Consider the following 11051-nt stretch of genomic DNA (forward strand, 5'->3'; position numbering starts at 1 on the left):
TGGTACCAACTATCTGCATATAATTATCGAATCGTAATGCAAGTCTTCTTCTTATATTTATCTTCGTGCCTTTCGTTTACATTGGTATTTTAACAAAAAGATTGTATACTATTTTGATAACATATTTTATTATTGTAATAATTCTGTACGGGACGTGTTCGCCTGCACAAGAAAAAACTGTAAAATATAAGCACCGGCACACATTTGCCTTTGTCTTTTGTAATGATTCAAATAAAGCACTTGAGGTATTTCATTTGAACCGTTACAGAGTTATTTAAAATACCATAAAAATGCAGGGAATATCGACTCTTGTAATATGTTTGCATAAACGAATGCGTCTTGAGAAAGACTATATATTCGACATTTGTAATTTGCATTTTTAAAAGAACACCTTTATAAAGATGGTTGGTTTTTATTGTGGGTGCAACTTCTTGTGTCCCTCCAGGCTCAGTCGGTAATTGCTCTGCGGGGCGCTGGCTGGCGGGCTGGTTCAGTAGGCAATGGCAGATCCCCTCTCCGAGGCTGGCTAGCAGGCAGGTTCAGTAGACAGCGGAAGTGGAGCGGGGGGGAGAACCGGGTTGAAATCAAACACAGCGAGTTAGTTCCCAGGTAGCGAAACGAGCAGAGCGGACAGCGGTAGATGTTGCTCGGTCCAAGGCTTGAAGCGGAATGGTGCAGGGACCGGTTTTCGCGGCGTATTTATAAGATTCATTATGACCGCGTCTCCGACCCTTGTTTGTAGTATCAAATTCCCGTAACGAGCTTAGCTTTTTTTTGCTATGAAGCTCTCCACGTTGTAGGATTAAATCTGTTTATCTCAGAAATAAGGAAATATTTTATAATATTAGACCTTGTCTACCGCTGTCGTTTTGCCAAAACCACGACATCGCCATATTTTTTATTTGGTTATAATAAGACATATTCTACAAGATAGTGGTCAAATATCTGTAACATTTTCAGAGTTTCGCTGAGTACATAATTGTCTTACATGTAAAATATTTTATTTCTATTCGAGCTTATTTAATTAACATGTAAGTATCTTTGTATAAAACTATTTAGTTAACATTGTCTCCTATTATTACAGAAAAGGCTTGCAAATTCTAGTATTTTTTCTAAATCTCTCATTGCCTGTTGACGGCAGAGCGGGTTTTTTCGTTCAGCCAATGAACGTTTGCTTCGTGAGAGCAAGATGGTTGCGTGCGTTAAGGCGAGACAACTGCTCTCCCATTTAGCATGATAAAATTTACCGTTAAACGGCAGGGCAGGTTTTTAAACATGGGTTACCTATCTGTAGGGCAGGTTTATCAACATTAGTTTTTATGGAAGGTTTTACAAAGTTTTCGACAGTGGTAAATATGATGGCATTTTGTTGTGTTTGTTATATTTGATGTACATGTTATATTGATGATGCTGATGATATTCGATACAAATTCAATTCCTGGAATAAGGGTTTTTATTACCGTGAAACCTGATTCAAATCTCTATCTCTGTTCCGCCCCACCTCTATGTGCAAGTGAGCGAGAGATGTCAGGCATATTTAAAGAAAGCAGGAATGGGCAAAATTACCGATAGGCGGACCATAATAAACATATTACAAGGTTAATTGAGTTGCATTCAGTGGCGGATCCAGGGGGGGGGTCACGGTGGTCATGACCCCCCCCCTGGGCCCCAGCCCAGGGGGGGTCATGACTACCTAGGTCCTGGGCCCATCCAGGACCTAGGTGGACCACTAATTAAAATTGTTAAACATAATGTTTTTATATATTTTTTGTCACAATATAAATTTTATTTAAGTACTTTCAATATTTAATTAATTTAATATAATACTTTGTTTGACGGCAAACGCATTATTCGGGAACGAACGCATCGAAAATTCGAATGTTACCGCGTCACCGCGCACCGCCACCGGCGCGCGCTTCGGCCGCCACCTTTCATATTATTATGACACATTTCGTGTAACCACGTGTGACGCTTGCGCGCGCTTTGTTTCGACTAACGTCTAGCGTCTAGCAAAACCTAACCTCAATCGGAACGACTAAACTTTATTAATAAAGTGTTTACTTTTATTTGTTTACTAAGTTAAAAAAAATAAGTTCCAATATAAGTAATAGTGTTCTTAAAAATTGTTGCTGCAAATTCAATTCATTACAAGAAATGGTAAGTAATCTAATCAGTTTCTTCATTATGCCAGTGTATGTGTGTTTAAACTCAAATGTTATTTGTTAATGTTCTAAGGCTGGGGTTAGACTCGTAAGTTTTTTTCCTGTAAAGCGCTCTTGAAGGCGAGTTTGGCCAAATTCCCAATGTAAACGACACCAAAAGTCACTTAACGTAATTTTAGTAAGTTACAGAACTTATTCTTTCGGAAGTTTTTTGACAGGTCTGGACAGGTCTAACGCGCCCGCGCGAATTACCAGCCTTCCTATACTTCCTAAAGCAATTCTTAAGGCGAGACACAACCTCGTTCATCGAGGTTTTGCCCAAGGCTAACATTTTAATTTATTTCGGCGAAATTATAATTGAATTTATAAAAAATAAAATTATGCCGCACGAGGGATGCAAGTTATTTATATTTTAGATTAATAAAACAATACCTTACAATTAATATATTTTACGTTCAACGATTTTAAAACTTTGTAACCCGTGTATAACTATAAAGTTAGCGGACTTAGCGGTAAGTACCAGATTTTATTTTTCTAGATGATGAATTAATAACTTCGGAAGTGGACACATTTTTAATATTTGTAACAAATTCTTCAGAATCAATTAAAATGAAGGCTAAAAGTGTGGATAGATTTTTTTACTAAGATTACGAAAACGTTAGTAATTTTTTTTAGAAATGCATAGTATTATTTTTAATGATGGATTTTGAATGATTTACATGAAAATGTTCCGTCTCCGATTATGTTCCCTTAATTTTGTAAAATTCCACACTGATTATTTTTTTTATACGGCAACACTTTGATATACGGCGAATTTTTGAATTTGACGTTTAACGTTCACTAGATTTATTATTTGTTCTCTGCGAACTTAACCACTTAACCTTTGATTTGACTTTTTGCATGAGTAGGTGGTTTGGTATATTTATGCTTTTTGCTAAAGATGGCGGTGTTTTGACAGATGTTATGAACAGAACTCCGTACAATTTCATGCCATTTTTGTGACATTCGTGTGGAAAACGTTCTTTTTTAAATGACTTTCGGCTAGTTAATTACCGTTTTTTTGCACATATAAAATTATGTCCCGTCTTTCCGGTTTATAAAAAATGGTCTGATTTTTCGAGTTGAAATTTTAAAAAAATCACCAGGGTTTCAAAAATACGATTAAAAAAAATACGGAACGTCTTAGAATATTTGCCTAAACCCACAGACATAGGAATTAATAGACGAGAAGATAAGGGCGAGGGGTAAAATCAACTGTTGAAGAACGAAGGGGGTAAGGCTGACTGTGATTCGTCAATAAATCAATCTGACAGTAAATAGGCATCTCGCATTATAATATCACCATTTAGTTCTTAAAAGTAAAATCTGCATTTAAATGAATAGACATTTTTTACATGGGAGCGCAAATTACTCGCCACGTTATGAACTAATTTGCGAAGTCCAAATTCGTCAAAGTAAATTTCTTCTGTTTGCAGAGTCGTAGTTAGTTTCAGAGTATTTAGTTAAGACACTTTTATAAATGTTCATAATTTACTTCCCAGCAACCAACCAGCTTTGTGTTTCGCGTCCAGACGTTTCTCGATGTGATAGTAACAACTGATTCATATTATACGATGTGAATATGCTTAAAATAAAGTAAAATAATGCTTATATATGGAATGTAATACGACAATTGGGTTTATTCTCTTTTTCACATCTATTTTTACAAGTTTTCATAGTACAAGTCAACATTTTGCCGTGTTATTTCGTAAAATGAACCGATGATGCCTCGACCATAGTTCGCACAAGAATGATGACGTCACGTTTTCAAATTTCATTTGAGGCCATACGCGAGCCCAGCCGGCTCAATGGAACCGGTATGGGGAGTGGGGATAATACGCTTTTAATCACTTAGGGCAGGTCTACTAATATTCATAGTTCTATGCCTAAACCGGATTTTTTTTTAAATGTGATGCATGTGGCCTATTATCGGTCCAATCCTTTCTAATCCTAATGTTTCTGTTTTTAACATTTACGTATTTGAAATTTTGAATACGAAGCCGGTTGCCGTCTGTTGTTGACGTCCTTATGGGGACCTTTAGTATGGTGTATGTAAATTTGATAAAAATACATATACCTAGTTTTTTAAAAGTATGTATTAGTTACATTTTGTTTATATATATATATATATATATACATATATTAACAAAATGTATATATATATTATATTTCACTTAATCAAGTTTCTTTTTATTAATATATGTAGCTGGGAGCAGTTCCTTGATAATGTCTAATACTGATATATGTTTGCCGGGTTTGAACCCGCGATCTCCGGATCGCTAGCTGGCAGCCTTTCCCCTCTACCATGGAGGCCGTCGAAATTTTACTTTTTGTTTTAAAATAATATATATTGTATTCGTTTTAATTATGCTCTTTTTGGAATAAATTCAGCATAGGTAGATGCAAGTTATTTATTTTCACCGTTTTTTTTTTAAGTCTATGTATCCATAAATTGATGTATCTAATGTAGAATATTTTCATTTGAGAAATTTTATGTTGACGAATATAATGCTTAAATTCAGTATTGGTAGATCAGAGTTAATATTTTATAAGAATAATTTTTAAATATATGTAGCTGTGAGCTGTTCCTTGAAATGTCTAATACTGAGATTTGTTTGCCGGGGTTCGAACCCGCGATATCTATTGTATTTGTTTTAATTATGCTCTTTTAGGATAAATTCAGAATAGCTAGATGCAAGTTATTTATTTTAACCTTTTTTTTAGGTGTATGTATCCATAAATTGATGCATCTATTGTAGAATATATTTAAACCTAGCTGTGAGTTGTTCCATCATCATTTCTAATATTGAGATTGGTTTGTTGATTTGTTTCCAAAAAATTTATTTGTAAATAAATTTTACAAAAATTTTAGATGTGGAAATTTGATAAAGTGTATGTAAATTTGATAAAAGTACAGTTTTGTAAAAGAACGTATTAGTTACATTTTGTTAATATATATACATATTATATTTAACTTAATCAAGTTTCTTTTTATTAATATTTATATGTACCTATTAATAATTCACTTTCAGAATATTTTTGTTTGGATTGTAAATAAATAAAATCAATTCAAATTTTATAAATATTTACTTTTATTAGCGTTCCCCATAGTTTGAGGATTGTCGATAATATTGACTACGCTGCCGGCTCGGCCGCTGCTGGCAAAATAGAATGGACGGTATTCATCCACCAGGTAACAAGGTATTAACAAGCGTATGGAAGCATCGGCGAACGGAGATCTCGCTGGGCGCTTCTTACGTATTGCAAGCACCGCGTCATGGCAACAATATTTATTTCAAATTACTTGCCTCGTGCAAATCAGGCCAAAATATGACGGTGCAAGGCGCTCGGTTTTAAAATTTATAAAGCACAAGAATCGAAATATTTCCAGCGTTTATATTCCTCTTAAATATGGAAGTACAGTACTTACATTTATTAATAACATTTGCTGCACACGATTGGTCCTAAAGGAGTTCAAATTTTTAATTCATTCGGCCTCACTATTGAGAAGAGCACGCTGGAAGGCATTATTCTACTCTTCGATAGACTGGATAGACACTTCATACCTACAGTGAATATTACAGTGGAACGATTCAAATTCTTTACCAGGAAGCAAAGAAATAACGGTCAACAAGCTGTTATTATTTGTCTATTTTGTCGTGACAAGCAAAGTGTTACAATAATAATGTCGAGTCAAATTCTGCAAATGCAGAATGCTACGGATATGGTTGGCGAGTGGAAACGTTTTATGCAATCATTTCTTTTATATATGATGGCGAATAACTACAACGAGGAAAAGGAAATTCAAAAAATTGCAAGATTCCTACACACAATACTATGTTGAAGACACGCCTGACACCATGTTATATTGTGGTGAAATAAGAACACGATTAATAATTGTAATCTGTACTGTATTGGTTGACAATTGACATTACACGAGCCTACGCCGCCCGGGCTTGCGGACCAAAAGACAATCTTAATGATATACCTAGTGTTACCATATCCAACAATACCTACTTTTTACTTGTATATATTATTATCAAAATTAAATTATAACTTCTTGTAACTGTAACTGACCGGACCTAAGTCCTCCATCACAACACAAGCAAGCATTTTCGGCTTTCTGTGGTGGTGGTAGGAGTTATTGTTGGGTTATTCGTAACCCGGGAATGTTTGTCTTTCTTTAAAAAAAAAAAAAAAACTTTACCCGACTACGTGACCCCCCCCTGGCGCCAAAGCTGGATCCGCCCTTGGTTGCATTTCAAATAATATTCGATTTTCGTTTAGTACTTTAATAGCTTGGGTATGCTGAGTTACTACTGAGAGATTTATATTAAAATATATTAATTATTTTTCGAAGATTTAGCTATTTAAAACTAGTTAAAGAAATTCGCGCGAGACAGCGTAGCGACATTGAAAAAATATCTGCCAGAAATGTGTTAATGTAATCGCCCCCCCCCCCTCCCCTCGGTGACTAGAACCGCAAGACAACCCACTTTAGGTATCAGTGATGATATGCGATGGTATGTCTGTAGATCAAGGTAAAAAAACTTATTTTTAAACTTATTTTTATCTATGAATTTGTAGGTTATAACTAACGTAGCGTTTAACCAAGCACAATCTACGGAAATGGGGAATTTTTGTCCGAAATTCTAATACTTAGTAATTCTAATAATAATTCTTAAAAATGGGAGAATTCAGTATTTAAGTAACTCATTTTTATCTTGTATGTGTTTGTACTCATTCTGAAATGTAGGAAAATTTTAATATGAAATCCAGGGAAAGTTTCTTTTGGGCATATCTCATAAATAGGGTACATGCAGTGTATGTAATACAGTGTTTTCAATGCATTTAATATATGTAAAGAATTTAATCAAACCCGAATATCATACCTGAAACCTCCAAATTAAAAAAAAAAAATAATTCACTTATAAAAGTGTAGGAAAATTCAAATACCAATAAACGAGACAAGATTGGCTTGCGGGATTGTGATGTCACGTGGTCCTCTCGGTGTTGCTTCCGTTGCTGGTTTGATTGCTATAAACGAAAGTTACGCTTTCTAAATCGATTTGTTTTTATAAAACATATATACCCACATTACCTACCATCGTGATAGACAATGGTTTTCTACAAGGACAGGGAGGGTTGTGCGTTCTGGATCACACTGATGAATGGGTCGGCCTACTTACTGCGGGGCGGGCCGGGCTGGGAGAGGCCGGTTGAGGGAGATCCAGTAAACCGGTTATCGCTGTCCGGGCCGCTGGATAGTACAGGGGCCCGACCCTTGGGCTCACGACCAAGGGTGGGCTGCCCCATCAGCCAGCGAAAAAACCCTGCCGCTGATGTTGTGCCGGTTCGTGACCGGTGAGGACCCAGCATCCAGCGTTTGGGGCGCACTGGGCGACCTCCACAGCCGGACTCTCCTGCCCATTGCCTGAAACCGCAGTCAGAAGAACATACCTTACATTTGGTGTATCCAGTTGCTCCACTCTCCAACTCCCCACCCAACCTTTTTAACCTAATCCTTCCCAACCCATCCTAATTCCCACAAACAAATAAAACAAACTTAAAAACTATGAACTCACAACAAATTAATATAAACTCAGCGACAGCGAACAGTAGGAGTCCTCAGTGTGGACCGAAGATGAAGGTAAATTTCGCTAACATTCGCGGTCTGCACACCAACCTAACTCCCATCCACCACCACTTTCTCTCACAAAATCCCCATCTCCTCTTCCTTACGGAAACACAGATTGCCGAGCCCCCAGATACCTCCTATCTGAACTGCCCAGGATGTCATCTGGAAAGCCTTTTCAGGCCAAAAGGAGGTGTCTGCCTTTACAGCCGTGCTGACATCAGCTGCGCTCGTCTCGCAAATATCGAGAGCGCAAAACACGAAGTGTTATGGGTACGTGTGGATCTCACCGGTATGATGAGAATTTATGCGTGCCTATATCGCTCACCAAACCTTGCCGAATCAGACACTGTTGAGTTGTTTAAATACTTGAGTGACACTGTAGATATTCTCTTGCCCCGTTATCCATCGGCCGAGTTTGTAATCCTGGGGGACTTCAATGTTCATAATGAACAATGGCTGAAGTTCTCGGGCCCAACAAACTCTGCCGGTAGATCAGCGGAATCCTTTGCTCTTATCCATGGACTAAGCCAACTCGTAGAATCTCCGACCGGAATACCAGACATCCCATCACATCGAGCCAACCTACTCGATTTGTTTCTCACTAGTGAGCCACTCGGGTACAGAGTGGAGGTGACAGCGCCCTTAGGATCCTCTGACCACTGCCTGATTACCACCTCTGTCCCATCCTCCATGAACCGTCAACCCGACAAACATGTAAAGAGGAAGGTATGGCACTACAGGGCAGCAAAATGGGACGGCATGCGGTCTTTCTTCGGCGCCTTTCCTTGGAGTACTGTATGCTTTAGCTCCGAGGACCCATCAATTTGTGCACGCGAGGTAGGAGAAGTAATCACATCAGCAATGGATTGCTACATTCCCTTCTCCGTCAAATCCTCTGGAGTAGGCACAAAACCTTGGTTTGACCATCGCTGTGCTGAAGCTGTCAGACTCAAAAATACGGCTTTTAATACACTCCGGAAGATTAGCTCCATGAATAACCTTTCGGAATACCGAAAACGGGCAAGGGATTGTAAGAGAGTTCTAAATAGAGCTAAGAGCGATCACGACCAGAGAATTGCGAAAAAGCTGGCCGACTGCCCCACTGGTAGCCGTGCTTTCTGGTCACTCTCTAGCTCGATCGGAAGAAATTTCTGCAGAACCACTTTCCCACCTCTGACCAAGCCTGATGGTCGGCTGGCTAACTCAGCCCGCGAGAAAGCTGAATTATTAGGCAAAATTTTCGCGGAAAACTCAACTCTTCAAGATAACGGAAAGACTCCCCCTTCCATTCCGCACTGCGGTTTTCAAATGGAGGAACCGAAGATCCGGAACAGAGAGGTTCTCCGAGTCTTGAACGAGCTGAAAGTCGACAAAGCCTGTGGGCCAGACGGAATACCTGCCTTGGTCCTCAAGAGGTGTTCTGCAGAAATGACTCCAGTGCTCGCGAAATTATTTAGGCTCTCTCTCAAAGGTGGAAAGGTGCCAGATCTTTGGAAAAAGGCAATCGTCCACCCAATCCCAAAAAAGGGGGACCGCTCCGACCCTTCTAACTACCGCCCCATAGCCATCACTTCCATACTCTCGAAGGTATTAGAAAGGGTGGTTAACAACAAATTGCTCACATATCTCGAGAATAACAATATCTTAAGCGATCGGCAATATGGATTTCGTCGAAATCGATCGTGTGGCGATCTACTCGGATATGTAACGCATATTCGGGGGCGGTACATGGAACGTTTTGGTGAAACCCAAACCGTAGGGTTGGATATCTCCAAAGCCTTTGACAGAGTCTGGCACCGGGCGCTTATCGGGAAGTTACTATCGTATGGGATCCACCCAACCCTGCATAGTTGGATTGCGGACTTTCTGAGGGGAAGAACAATTCAAACCGTGGTTGACGGCTCTTCTTCCTCACCGCACCAAATCAATGCGGGGGTGCCACAAGGATCTGTGCTGTCTCCGACGCTGTTTTTATTGCACATCAACGATCTCGTCGAATGTGCACCAATTCACTGCTACGCTGATGACAGCACCGTTCACGAGGGTTATCTTTTTGACAGGCCCCCTTCCACCTATGATGTCCGAACAGCTCGGGAAGTTTTGAAGCGAAAAATTGACCACCACCTAGAGATGGTTCGTGCCTGGGGTAAGGCCAACTTGGTCAGTTTCAACGTCTCAAAAACCCAAGCGTGTCTGATTTCGGCAAAGAGGGAGATCAATGACTGTCTGGTGCAATTTGATGGGAGCACTCTCCCCAATAAAGACTCCATTGAAATGCTTGGAGTTACTATATCAGACCAGCTCAAGTATCGGGGATCCATAGAAGCCCGAGTAAATCAGGCCTCCAAAAAGTTGGGCGTCTTGTACAGGGCTAGGAGATTCTTCAACAGTGACCAGCTGCTGACCCTGTACAAGTCTCAAGTCCGCCCAACTATTGAATTTGGGAGCCACCTTTGGGCTGGTGCCCCAAAATACTTGATAAACCTGCTTGAGTCTGTGCAAAGGAGAGCGATCCGTCTGATTGACAATCCGTTGTTAACAGACCGATTGCCTTCTCTAATGCATAGACGCAATGTAGGCATGCTGTGTCTGTTCTACAGGTATTTCAATGGAGCCTGCTCCAAGGAGCTAGCAGCATTGATCCCTGATGCACCGGTGCACGTGCGCGAAACTCGACGGACACGAACTGAACACTCGTTCACGGTTGACGTTGGCTTCATGAGAACGGGCCGTTTTTACGACTCGTTTTTGTGTAAGTCGGCTCGTATGTGGAACGAGCTACCGGCATCTGTTTTTCCTCCCTCCTATAATCCGAGTCTCTTCAAGGCCCGCATCAACAAATCCCTTCCTACAGCCCCTACCTTACTCCGCCTCACAACGCCGCCCAACCGGGTGGTGACATAGTTCCCCTGTCTGTGCACTGCACAGGCAGGGACACTATTGTGAGGTGTCACATAAAAAAAAAGGACAGTCCGATAATTTACCGTATTTCAACGCAATCGTGATGGCATTATTATTCTCACAAGTTGATTTTTGGTAAACTTTTACCTACAACTGCTGTTTTAATATGCATTTTTATTAAACAATTTTAAACCTTTTACTATAATAATTTTTTTTTGCATTTACGATTATAGAAAATAGTGCTATTTAATATCATTTTCGTAATTTGACAAAACATGTCGATTCTCGACGAAGTCATTCCAATCGAGTGG

This window comes from Hesperophylax consimilis, chromosome 6 (assembly GCF_061612785.1).
Source record: "Hesperophylax consimilis isolate HC1 chromosome 6, BYU_Hcon_1.0, whole genome shotgun sequence".
Lineage (NCBI taxonomy): Eukaryota > Metazoa > Arthropoda > Insecta > Trichoptera > Limnephilidae > Hesperophylax > Hesperophylax consimilis.